The following is a 13667-nucleotide window of genomic DNA, read 5'->3' as shown; positions in this document are numbered from 1 at the left end:
GAATATATAATGATATCCTGTTGTAGGATTTAAAACTAGAAAATATTAAATAAAGAGGCTTTTTAAAGCACCTTAAGTTATTTACTCACCCTATTTCTTGTGTGAAACATAACTTCACTTCCTTTTCGTGTCATTCAGTCCAAGCCTGGAAACTAGAATTTCCAAATTCATCAGTGCACCTGCCAAGATATAGCATTCCATATTAACAGCAAAGTTGGTTTTTTGTAAGCCCCAGAGTAGTATCAGATCTGTTGAAAAAGAGGAGTTTGGAGACATATTCTAAATGCAGGAAACACAACCTTTATTTTTTAATTTTGAAATGTCATATCTAAACAAACGGCGTTTTCCTCTCGCATAGCCATGGTTGCGAATTTGTTTTTTGTTTACATTACTCTAATAATTTTTCGCATAAAACTATAGGACTTAGATCACTAGTTAGATCACCTTTTCTAGTTATTCTTGTTTCACTTAGGTTTAATATATAACAAGGCTTCCCATAAGGTTTTTATTTTCATGAATTCTGAGGTCAGTTAGAAGCCTCCCCTCAAAATTTGTATCGTTACAATTTTTCAAGTAAATGCTTTTAAACTGATAGTGAAGTAAAAAAAAAAAAAGAAACAGAAAAAGAAAGGTTTTCTCACAGTCCCACCAGAACAAAGAACATTCAACAATATCAACAATATTTCCAAGCAAATAGCTACAGTTAAACTTTCCCCCAGTTCTATCCAGACCTGTATAACTAATTCTTGTTCTTCTAATCTTAAGTCAGCAGTTCACCTCCTGAAATCATCTGCTTCAGCAATAAACCTGAAAATCCTGACTCAGTCCCCATATGTGAGATCTTTGCTTCAGAAGCAGAGCCATCTGGTACTGGGAGCCTGAGCCTCTGGCCCTACTTCCTGTATCAGGTGTCCAGAGCACTTGCTACAGCCCTTTCTGCCAACAATCTGAGAAACTGGTCTTATTATTTGTTTCTCCCTGGAGATTTAACTTTTTCTTTATGTCTTGGAGCAGGAGCTTTTCAGCAATAACAAGAGAATAATGCTGACAACCTACTGAGACAGAATACAAGATCAGAATGGAGGGAGATAGAATTCCTTAGTCAGGCATGAAATACAACTATGTCACATGGAGTCAGCTAACAGTTACTCTTGGGATTAAGAAGATGTTGGACCCTGGCTCACGGGTGCCAACGTGTCCCGGCGGACGCCCCAGAGACTCAGACCCCAGACAGGCAGATGCAATTAGCAAGAGGGTTTATTGGACGTTTGCGCAAACGGGCTCTCCGCCTCCGAGGAGGAAGAGAGCCCCATTAGCAATTACAGGCATCTTTTAAAGGCAAAAAGACCACTTAAAGGCAAAGAAACCGGGGGAGTAGCATAGCATCCAGGTTATTGATTTCTCAACATGAACCTGTTCAGGGACATTTCAGTCAGGGCGTGGGGGGGATGGTTTTCTTATCTCAGACAACCAGAATATTTTTTTGTTGCTTAAATTCCAGGGAGGTGCAGGGATGGGCTGCCTCTGGATTAGGGCTGGTCCTACTCATGAGGGGGGGGGGGGGGTCTTCAAAGACATCAGGATCAGTGAGGGCATTTGCAAACTCCCAGACCTTTGAACCTATCCTGTGAAGCACGTGTTAAGATTTTCAACATTGGCAAGTATATTTTATTCCTAGAAACAAAATTTTCTTAAAAATCAATTAACAAATACTGTGCTAGAGTTTCCACATGACTTATGATTAGAATATATTTATATCAATTGCAAACATAATATATATGACATATTTCTATTAAAATTATGGTCTTGATAAAAATTTTTCAGTGCCTTATTGAGTTAATTAAAAACATAGAAGGGTACCTGCATGGCTGAGTCAGTTAAGCGTCTGATTTTGGCTCACCTTAGGCTTCTTCCTCTCCCTCAGCCCCTCCCCCTGCTCACATTCTCTCTGTCTCAAATAAATAAATAAAATCCTTAAAAAATAAAATAAAATAGAAAATACAAAATGGGGATCCCCGGGTTGCTCAGTGGTTGGCGCCTGCCTTTGACCCAGGTCATAATCCCGGAGTCCTGGGATCGAGTCCCACATTGGGCTCCCTGCATGGAGCCTGCTTCTCTCTCTGCCTGTGTCTCTGCCTCTCTCTCTGTGACTCTCATGTATAAATAAATAAAATATTTTTTTTAAAAAAAGAAAATACAAAATGTTTTCCAGACCTTACTTTATCATCCCTCCTTCCCCGCACATACCATGTCTCAGAGTTACAAACTACTGGAGTGAGCCTTTGGTATTCCCCACAGCTACTTTTAATTTGGGAACTTTTAGAACGACAATATTGAAAAGAATTATCAGAGAAGACTTACTAGTACAACAATAAATAAGTATAAGTTACAGGTACCTCAGGACAAGAAACCATTGCCATCTTGTTTATACAATTAATGTTAGACACTATTCTTCAAATGAAGAAAACCAACAATGATTATGAATTTTATTTTTTGTAGAAGTCAGAACTTTTGTTAAAAACAACTCAAGAACATGATAAAATTAACATCAAAAGCACAATAAGTTAACAGGTTCTCATGAAATGAGAGTTTTCTGCTCTGTTACATTTTATTACACATGTACTTCTATAGATTAAGAACATGCATATGCATATTGTCATTATTGATCAGACAATGATCCTGTAACTGTTCTCTGGGCAGGAGAGAACAGGTGTGCTGCTTAAAAACAATTTTCTTTTGAGTTAATGTTTTATTCCTCTTATTTATGAGTTACTCTGATCAATAATGACAATATGCATATGCATGTTCTTAATCTATAGAAGTACATGTGTAATAAAATATAACATTAGCGGGTCACCTGGATGGTTCAGGCGGTGAAGTGTCTGACCTGGCTCAGGTGTGCTGCTTAAAAACAATTTTCTTTTGAGTTAATGTTTTATTCCTCTTATTTATGAGTTACTCTGATCAATAATGACAATATGCATATGCATGTTCTTAATCTATAGAAGTACATGTGTAATAAAATATAACATTAGCGGGTCACCTGGATGGTTCAGGCGGTGAAGTGTCTGACCTGGCTCAGGTCGTGATCCCATCATCCTGGGATCAAGCCCCTTGTGGGTCTCCCTGCAACCAGGAATCTGCTTCTTCCTCTGCCCCCACCCCCACCTCAGCTCACGCTCTCTCTCTCTGCTCTCCCTCTCAAATAAATCTATAAAATCTTTTTTAAAAACCCATAACATTAGCTTTAAGTATAGTAATTTCAAGCATATTATAAGTACTTCGTATGCCACATTGAATTTACCATCTTATGTATAATTTACTATGTTTTTTATACAGACAAAAAATAAGCAAGACATTGCTTTGGGACTAATTACTTTGGTTTTCTCTCTTTATAGATTTTTAACCTCCCTTATAAAGTATCCAAATAAAGTTTAATCAATTTAAAACAATTCAAAAGGTCGAAAATTACATTTTCTTTTGATATCTCAAAGTAATACAATCACTGTTGATAAAAGGACTGTCAGAGGGATAACGCTTACCAGTTTTGCCTGGTGACTGAATTCCTCCAAAGGTGAATGTCCAGATGAAGATACATGGTCAAGCATCTTATTTGGGAGGTGAAGAAAACAGCAGCAGAGGGCAGCGGAGTGATACCTGTTGGAGGAAGTCATCCAGAGGATGTAACCACCGGCTGAGCCAGGAGCGGAGCCTGGACAATCTGGGGCTCCTTGCATACTCCCTGTTCTTGGAACGTACCCTTGCTTGCTGCTCTCACAGTAGGAACCCTTTTCAAGGATGCAGCCTTGAGAGAGTTGTGTGGGGTGAAGACCATCTGGTCCAGTATTGATTCAAAACTCTCTACTGAGCTTTCTGGGTGAATTCTCCATAGGCAGCGGGAGGGAGACACCAGAGGAAAGAGGCAGGCCACTCCAAGGTGGTAAGCAATTTTAATAAGCAAAGGAAACTTAAAAATGAGGATTGCAACCAGATCATTGCACCTGCCCACCAGATCTTAAAAATTAATAAAAAGATTTCACTGGGTGTGTAATGTATACCAAGTAGAAGGTGTTCTCAACACCACGTGACTATCCTCCAGGGTGTGTTATTGCAACTGCCCCTGAGGGCGGGAAAGGCAAGCAAAAGCCACGTTCCAAGGATAATGGTGGGGAGAGGAGCCTCCAGTGCCCGGGTCTAGCTCACAGGTTGTTTTGTGGTCATGTCTTCTCGATGACCATCCCCAACATGGTGCATGTGACTGAACACTGTTCAAACTTCTATGTAAACAGTTAAGATTCTGGCAGAGAATCTTAACTCTCTGGTGGCTGCAGAGATCGACTTGTCTCACAGGTGCAGGCACAAGGCCCATAAATAAATTCCCTTGCCTGCTAAAATTGCCACCCACTAATCTGGGGTGCCCTCCCTCTGCCTTCTCCTTGCTTTGTGTATTGGGAAGTTTCAGATTTCTCCTGGGAACTCCCAAGATTGTGAGCCAACCAAGGAGGGAGGGGAGACAATTATAAACTGCTTTGTCAAGCCAGGTATCACTCTGGATCAATGGAGCTTCAATTCTGCAAACTAATTTCTGGGAGTCACTGGAGAGCACGGACTTCTGTGCTTATCACACGCAGAGTATTTAGTCATATTTAGTGTGCAAATTCCATGTGGCTGATCTTGGAGGGGGACCTCCAGTTTCCTATAAGAAAATAATAACAAGTTAAATTTCTACTTACAATAATAAGGGATGGGAATGAGTCTAATTTAAGGAACTAATAGCTTCCAGAATAGAAAAAGGAGGTATTATCTATAATTCAGATTATTGGAGGGCAATTGAAATTTTTGACTGGATAATCTGGTTTCATTAAAAACCAAACTATTTTATCATGGTATATTTCAAACTGCTCGGCTTTTAGGATGCTCCTGGCTCTCAGACTTTCAGAAAACTCTTGTTACTTGAGACTGACTATATCAGAATGCAAAGCTTTTAGAAATGTGTTTTCTGAGTTACAAGTTATGCTAATAGTGTCCAAGTGGCTATGGCAAAGGAAAACACATTAATTTGGTTTTATTATTTTCTTAATCATGACAATATTGTCAAATGAGAAAACATAATAATTAACATATCATAAAAATATTTACATGCTCTAATCCTCTGTCATTGCATATTTTAAAAAATATTTTAAGTATGATGAGAGATTAACATTTGGGTCAATATTTACTGCTGAAGTGGCAATATCCGTGAAAATAACTCATTTGGGTGATTACAGGATGAACAAATAATGTTTCATAAAAGATTTACTTTGCTTGTTACTAAATTAGCTCATGCAGGAACACAGAAATATTGGTAAATAACTATTCTTTTGTTTGCTAGATAATAAATGTGTTTTGCAATTACAGTAGTAAACTGGGTTTAAGATAAATTAAAATGTTAAAGAAACAGAAAAATAACACAAAATTGTACTCAGGAAAAATCCAGAAAATATGCATCCTAAGCCACAAAAGAATATTTAAATTTTGGGTTTCACACATCATGATTCCCCAGGTTCTGTGTTATTTGCCAAGTCCTCAGATGGTCTCAACAATTTTACTACACATAGATTTCCTAACTATAAGCAGCAAAAAAGGGATTAACTCTGATGTCAGGCCTGCTCTTGTTTTGGTAAATTAATTTTTATTGGAACACATCCATACCCATTCACTAATGTTTGCCTATGACTGCTTTTGTGCTACAATGGCAGGCTTGAGTTGTTGTGATAAAGACTGTATACCCAAAAACCTAAAATATTTCCCATCTGGCCCATTACAGAAAAAGCTTTCTGATTCCTGTTCTATTTTAACTTTAACAATTTTAAAGCTGGTATAAACCACAGTAGGGCTGACTGAGAATGCTTGAAAAAACTCACCCTCAGCCATCTATTTACTTATCTAATATCTACTTATTTATTTACTTTCCTTCTCTGAAGGCCCAACAATATTACTTTATTTATATGCTGAGATTTATTTTGTTTTTTGGTTTTTTTTTTAATTTTTTTTTTTTTTTTTTATGATAGTCACACAGAGAGAGAGAGACAGAGAGAGGCAGAGACACAGGCAGAGGGAGAAGCAGGCTCCATGCACCGGGAGCCCGACGTGGGACTCGATCCCGGGTCTCCAGGATCGCGCCCTGGGCCAAAGGCAGGCGCCAAACCGCTGCGCCACCCAGGGATCCCTGAGATTTATTTTGTATGAGTCAAACTTTAAATTTTAATACCAACTGTTGTTCCAATGAGCTATCTTGTTTACATATGAAGTGACTTCTAAATTTTAATGTAGATGTATTAATGAGCTATTGCTCATTAATGTAATAATGTGTGTAATAAACCCTCTGAAAACTCAGTGGTATTCAACCATAAGCATAATCATTACTCATGAGTCTGAAGGTCAGCTGGCAGTTGGACAGATTGGGCTGCACCTGTGGAATTTTGGAGAGCTTTTTCATGTACTTGCAGATGGGTGCAGGTCAGCTGGGAGGTGGGTAATCCACCTTCTTCTGAGTCTGAGCTCTCACCCTCTAGCTTCCCACTGTTTGGCAGAGATCCCAGAAGCACCAGAAACATGGAAAGCCTCTTGGTACCTTAGTTCAGAATTGAGGGTGAATTACAGAATTGGATGACTTTTGCAATCAATCTTCCATACATGTTAAAAATTACAACTGAAAGGTTTTTGGGTACACTTTTTTGGGGGGAGCAAAAATATGTACAAAGTACATGGATGCAAAGAATGTTAGGGAATTTGGACCATTTTTGTAATCAATCTATTATCAATGTCTTAAATCACAATTGAATAATTTTTTCATCGTCTTTTTTTTCTGGAGTAAGTAAATGTTTCACTTTTCCTTATGACCTGTTTTCCTTTGAAATACTATGGTATTTTGACAATGATATGGATGGAAGTAGAGGGTATTATGCCAAGTGAAATAAATCAGAGAAGGACAAAGACCATATGATTTCACTCCTACGCAGAATTTAAGAAACAAAACAGATGAACATAGGAGCAGGGAAAGAAAAATAAAATTAGATAAAAACAGAGAAGGAGACAAACCATAAGACACTCTTAACCATAGAGAACACACTGAGGTTTGCTGGAGGCAGGGGTGGGAGAAGGGCTAGATGGGGAATGGGCATCAAGGACTGCTTGCGTTGTGATGAGCACTGGATGTTATATGTAACCGATGAATCCTTAAATTCTACTCCTAAAACCAATACTACACTGTATGTGAACTAACTTGAATTTAAATAAAATCTTGGAAGAAAAATAAATAAATAAAATGAAATACTATGGTATTTTGGGAAAATTTAAAACAAATGTTTAGGCTATTTGTTAATGGTTTTAATCCATGGATTTTTTTTTTCCTTCTCTGATTTGAGAAGTAAGGTTTTATGCTACAAGTGAAACTCTTTTTTAGAATTTAAGATGCAGATAAAATTTGTCAAGAGCTTAGCTGTCTATACCTTCAATCCAAATGTATCTCTTTAGCATGGTTAGGAAGCTGAGATTATTTCTAAAACATGCAGGTTATTGGGTTCTAGCCCTAGAGTCTTTATTAGGTCTGAAATGGAATCCTGCTTTTGCTTACAAACTATGACTATAGAAGTCTGATGTGTTTGGGCACTTCACTTAGTTAAGAATAAAACTATATTTAGGAAACAATAGCACTTATTAGAGAACTTGCCAGTTACATTCTGCTTCATATAAACTACTTAAAATTAGGGTCAGTGGAGTCAACTAAAAAACATCAACCACAGAAATCATGGAACTACCTATAGAAACCACAGCAATTTATTTCTGAGCACTGCCTCTTTAATTAATTCAGCCTTGATATTAAGAAATCAGACTTATTTCTAGGTGGTAGTGCAGAAGGTAGCATTTTCTACCAGAGAAAGCAAGCAGCCAGAGCTCATTGGGCAATGAATGAACAGAAAGGGAATTTTGCCTAAATAATAGGACAATAGAATATGACAACATTAACAACTAAAGCTTGAATATCATTTTATATTTCATAAAAAGTTATCTCCTCATCTAGTACTCAAAACAACACAAATTTGTATTTTCACATTATTAGATGAGGACTCTAAGATTATAATGGCACTAGAAGTGCTTGCCTAAGGTTACACAGAAGTAAAAGTAGACAATGCTCATCTTCAGCCTCTGATAGGCTGAATTATATTATCCCTGTAGTAAAAACTGTAAATGAACACATAAGCAAAGTCATATTTATTTATTTAGTACATACAGCAAGGGTGAATGCAAACCAGGACAGCTTTGGGGCATCTCAATAAGAGGGACTTGGAAAGGCATTCATAGGAAATTTGGGCCTATGCTGGAAAATTCTAAGTAAACTGGTTTAAGGAAGCAGGAGCCAGTCCTGGAATAGAGCTGTCAAAAATGAGAAGCAGTGTTATAGTATAATAATGTAAATATGTGTTATATTATAGAATCAATTGTATTAATAAAATATAAGTATATTATAACTATACAATATAAATAAATGTATGATTATATAAATAAAATTATATATTTATTATCATATAGTTTAATGTGTATTATATTCTGCACATAATATATACTATATTAAAGTGTATTAGCAGTATGTAACATATGTGTATTATAATATATAATGTATAATTTGTATCATGCGGTTAAGGATTACTACATTATTATTAACCTATAAATTGTAAAATATTTATCAAGGATGTTGAAAGAATAAAATGGGGCTAGCAAGGTCATTGGTAACAATGCAAAAATCATTCACACTGGACAAAAGAAGGAGATATTTGGGCATCTCTATGGTTAAGGACACGCCTTATTTTTGTTTTGTTCCGTACACTAACAGAGTCATCCCTGTCTGCCTTGTTAATACTCGGTGCTCGCTTGAGAAACCTAAAGATTTAGTTGCCATTTAATGTAAGCTGAGTAGTTCTTCCAGATTCTTGATGGATAAAGTACGTAAAGACCTTTCTAATAATAAATAAATACAATAATAAAACCATTTTTACCTGGTAACAAAATACACTGGTTAGCAGAACTTAGATAAAAACTATTTTGAGGAAGAAAAATTCTGTGTGCTACCTATCGTTTTGTTATTATTCAAGTATAATTAACTTACAGTGTTACATTAGTTTCAGGTGTACAATATAATGATTCAGCAGTTCTATACATTTCTCAGTGCTCATCACCATAAGTGTACTGTTAATCCCCTTCACCTATTTCACCGATATCCCCACCCACTTCCCTCTGGCAATCATGAGTTTGTTCTCTATATTTAAGAGTCTGGCTTTTGTATGTATCTTTTTCCTCTTTGTTTTGTTTCTTAAATTCCACATATGAGAGAATCATATGGTACTTATCTTTCTCTCACTGAATTATTTCACTTAACATCATACCCTTTAGATCTATCTATGCTGTTTGTAAATGGCAAGATTTCATTCTTTTTTATGGCTGAGTAATATTCCACTTCCATATTTCACATCTTCTTCATCTGTTCTGATGCACAGTTGGGTTGCTTCTATATCTTAGCTATTGTAAATAATTCTGCAATAAACATAGAGGTGTATATATCTTTTTGAATTGGTGTTTTTGTATTCTTTGGGTAAATATCCAGTAATGGAATTACTAGAAAATATGGCAACTTATCTTTCTGAGGAAACTCTACCCTGTTTTTCACAAAGGCTGCACCAGCTTGCATTTCCAGCAGTGCATAGGGGTCCTTTTTCTCTACATCCTTACCAACACTTGTTACTTCTTGCATTTTTTTATTTTAGCCATTCTGACAGATGGGAGGTGATGTCTTATGAGAATTTTGATTTGCCTTTCTCTGATGATTAGTGATGTTGAGCATCTCCCCATGAATCTGTTGGCCATTTCTATATCTTCTTTGAAAAAATGTCTATTCATGTCCTCTGCCCATTTAAATGGATTATTTGTTTTTGTGTGTGTGTTGAGTTGTAGAAGTTCTTCATATATTTTGGATACTAATCCCATATCACATTTGCAAATTTCTCCTTCCATTTTTATGGATTGGGGTCTCACATTTAAGCCTTTAATCCATTTTGAGTTTATTTTTGTTTATAGTGTAAAAAATTGTTCCAGTTCATTCTTTTGCAGGTAGCTGTCCAGTTTTCCAAATACCATTTGTTGAAGAGACAACTTCCCATTGCATGTTCTTGCCTCCTTTGTAATAGATTAACTAACCATAAAAGCATGGATTTATTTCTGGACTCTGTATTCTCTTCTATTGAACTGTGTCTATTTTTGTGCCATGTATACTTACCTTTAATTAAAGAATAATATTTCATATAGTCAGACAAAAATTTAACTTATTTTCATTATAACAAAGCAGGATTCAGGGAGGGTTGTTTTGTTTTGTTTTTATTGAAGTACATAATCAAAGAATAAGCAAGATATCAGAGCCCAGATATGTGAAATAAGTAAATAAGTCATTCATTCACTAAATTAGCTCAAGGCTCTATAGAGACAACAATAAATTCTGAGATTAAGAGTTTTTAAAAGGAAGTAGTTAATATCTATTTAATCATCAAAGACAGAGTAATATCGGGGATCCCTGGGTGGCTCAGCAGTTTAGCACCTGCCTTCGGCCCAGGGCGTGATCCTGGAGTCCCGGAATCGAGTCCCACATCAGGCTCCCTGCATGGAGCCTACTTCTCCCTCTGCCTATGTCTCTGCCTCTCTCTCTCTCTCTATGTCTCTAATGAATAAATAAATAAAATCTTAAAAAAAAAGACATAGTAATATGACAGATATAATTCAGAAAAATCAGGAGTTTAAAATGGATAAACACTAATCTAAGGCAAACAACATATGACAAGATATTTATTAAGTTTAAAATTAACCGGATATGTTTCTTAACATAAGTCTTCATGTATAGGTAAAAGTATATCACAGTGAACATGATCAGAAAATAATTATAAGGACCAACAAGAAAGGTGGCAAAAGTGCAAGAAAAATTCAGCTTATAAGAAAGAAATTACTTTAATTAAAAAAGATCACTGACAAACAATCCTCATTCCCTACATAATTCAACATATCAGAAAGTTTGGAAAATTCTAATGTAATTTCCAGATATAAGATATTTTAGTATCTCCCATCCCTGAAAGCTATGTTTTACTTTTTGATATCCTTCATCTCACTCAGTTTCACACTTGCTTTTTGATTTCTCTAAATAAAAACATTATAATGCTTCAAATTAATCAAATCAAATAATTGAATCACTCAGAACTCTAATTACTTTGATTAGACCTTTAAATTATAGGGTAGCTTTTCATTATCTAATGAGTTAATGTCACCTGTCTATAAAAACAAATAAAAATGAAAGGACATTTTAGTAAGTTCATTTCCCAAAATGTATTATTATATATTATATATATATTATGTGATCATTAGAAATTTTTCTAAGAAAATAACATTATATTTAAAGACTAAAATTAAAAAAAAAATAAAGACTAAAATTTTTGTGGAAACTAGTTTTCCTATTCTCTTTGGCCCTGATATATTTTTGCTCACATTTGAAGAATCCACATTTTAAAATAGTAACACCTAAGATACAAACAAATTATTAGAAGGTCAGTATTTGTTTATTTAAGGAAAATAATATTAAAACATACCAAAACAAATGTTAATGGTTTACATTATAGGATATTTGGACTTACACACAAGAATAAAATTTATAAGATGAGTCCTATAGAAAATAGGACGGCCTGATCTTAAACACCATCACAGAATGAAATGCTTTTCAATTAAAAAAATAATAATAAGTCTCTACACTTTTTTTTGCATATTGCAAGTTACAACTAATGAAGAGTGGTTTATACCTGTATTAATACCAGGACCCTTCCCAACCAGAAAACAAATTGTTCCCAGGTGAACTCTGCCCCTTCCCAATTAATTATGAGAAATGGTAGTGCACATTATTTCTGAGTTCCTAGAATTGACAATGATGGATTAGCAGCCAATCCGTTCTAAGGCATTACTTAATCTATAGTCTGAGTTCAAAGGATCAGCTGATGTGGTATCTGGTAAACTGTCTAAAGGCTTGCTGATAGCTGTCATTTCAGGCAAGACTAGTGATAAAAACCTCATCTCACCCTCCTCACCTCTCCAACCTCTGCATCAATAGAGTGTTGTTCAACCTTATTCTTTCCTCCTCTACTTTTTGGGGTGTTACATGCTATATTTTTTTATGCTTACTCTATTTAATGCACACAATCTTAAATTTTAACTTAAATCAAATTATGGCTTTATCCATCACTTCTGCTCTCGCTTTTATTCAATGTTTGCTGAGTTTTAGTCTCATTTTTACAAACGATTTTGTTTGTCCTTCCTTCTTTTGTTGGAAACTATCCATTTTCTCTCCTTCCTGAGAAGGGTAGTTGGTGGTAAATTTTGCTCTTATTTAAAAGTATCTTTATCTTTCTTCTTTCCTAAAAGATCTTTCGTCAAGAGTAGACTACTAGATTACAGATATTTTTCTCTGATTCAATATAGATGTAATTCTATTATGTTCCATTTTCCCTATTGCTACTAAGAGCCTATTAGTCTTCTTTACTCTGAAAATGGCCACTTCTCCAAATTTATCCACCACGTTAAAATCTTTTCCTTTGCTTTTCTGTTCTACAGTTTCTCTGGGCTGTGTCTAGGCTGGAATATATTTTTTTAACTTGTGTTGTTCTGGAGTCTTAGCTTATTCATTCTCTTGATTATCTAGATCATACTGCATCTACAGGAATCCAGACCACCCTGCTGAATTCTTATTCACCTTGTTATCTTCTCCACATTAAGCAAACTCTGAATATTATCACTGTCATATATAGTGCTATTGATCATTAAGTCAGAATTCAAGGTTTCTAGTGTGTGGCAGAGTGAAAGTTAGTTCTGGCCCCTACTTTCCTCCCAGAGATTCTGCTTTCACTGTGTTTTGGGTCTGAAAACTTCTTATTTTCATGTCCATTCATCAATACACTCTTCTTTAGGTGTATCTTAGCGTACATAATGATTTGCAAAGTCACTGAAAATGTTGAATACAGCAATGCATAGAAAAATCCCCAACTTTTTATAATGAGGGTTATGAAGGAAGAGGAAGATAGGGACTCCTTTATTTAAGAAGGTAGAGTTTTCGACTCCCTTCCCCTTTTTTCCCTTTTCCCTCCATGGGCAGGTGGGGGGCAGGGCATGGTGCTATGTTAGATTTGTTCTCTTTCAGTCAAGGGCCTGACTTAAGATTTCTTATGTAGGATTACAATGGTTCAGAGCAAAACCAACAAGAAGGAATTTTCAATTTATACCATAAATAGAGAACATTGTTTTCAATTCTCCCTTCCCAAAATACAACCCTAGGAGAAATCTAGGGAGAGGAAGCCTGTATGTGAAACACATGAATCCATATCACTACCTGTACTGCAGTCTCAGCTCAAATAGTGACATCACAGTCTCTCCAAACAGTCAGCCACAGAGGCACCTTTGAATTAAAAATGAGATTGAATAAAATTTATTAAGGCTGAATCAAAAGTGAACTGGAATGTCTTAATAATTAAAGTAACTAAAACTATAAGATTGAATGAACAGTTGCTTCCTATCATTTGCTTTCTCAAAGTTCATTTCACATTCCTGTGTAC

This window comes from Vulpes lagopus, chromosome 17 (genome assembly GCF_018345385.1).
Source record: "Vulpes lagopus strain Blue_001 chromosome 17, ASM1834538v1, whole genome shotgun sequence".
Taxonomy (NCBI): domain Eukaryota; kingdom Metazoa; phylum Chordata; class Mammalia; order Carnivora; family Canidae; genus Vulpes; species Vulpes lagopus.
Note: the sequence above shows the minus strand (reverse complement) of the source record.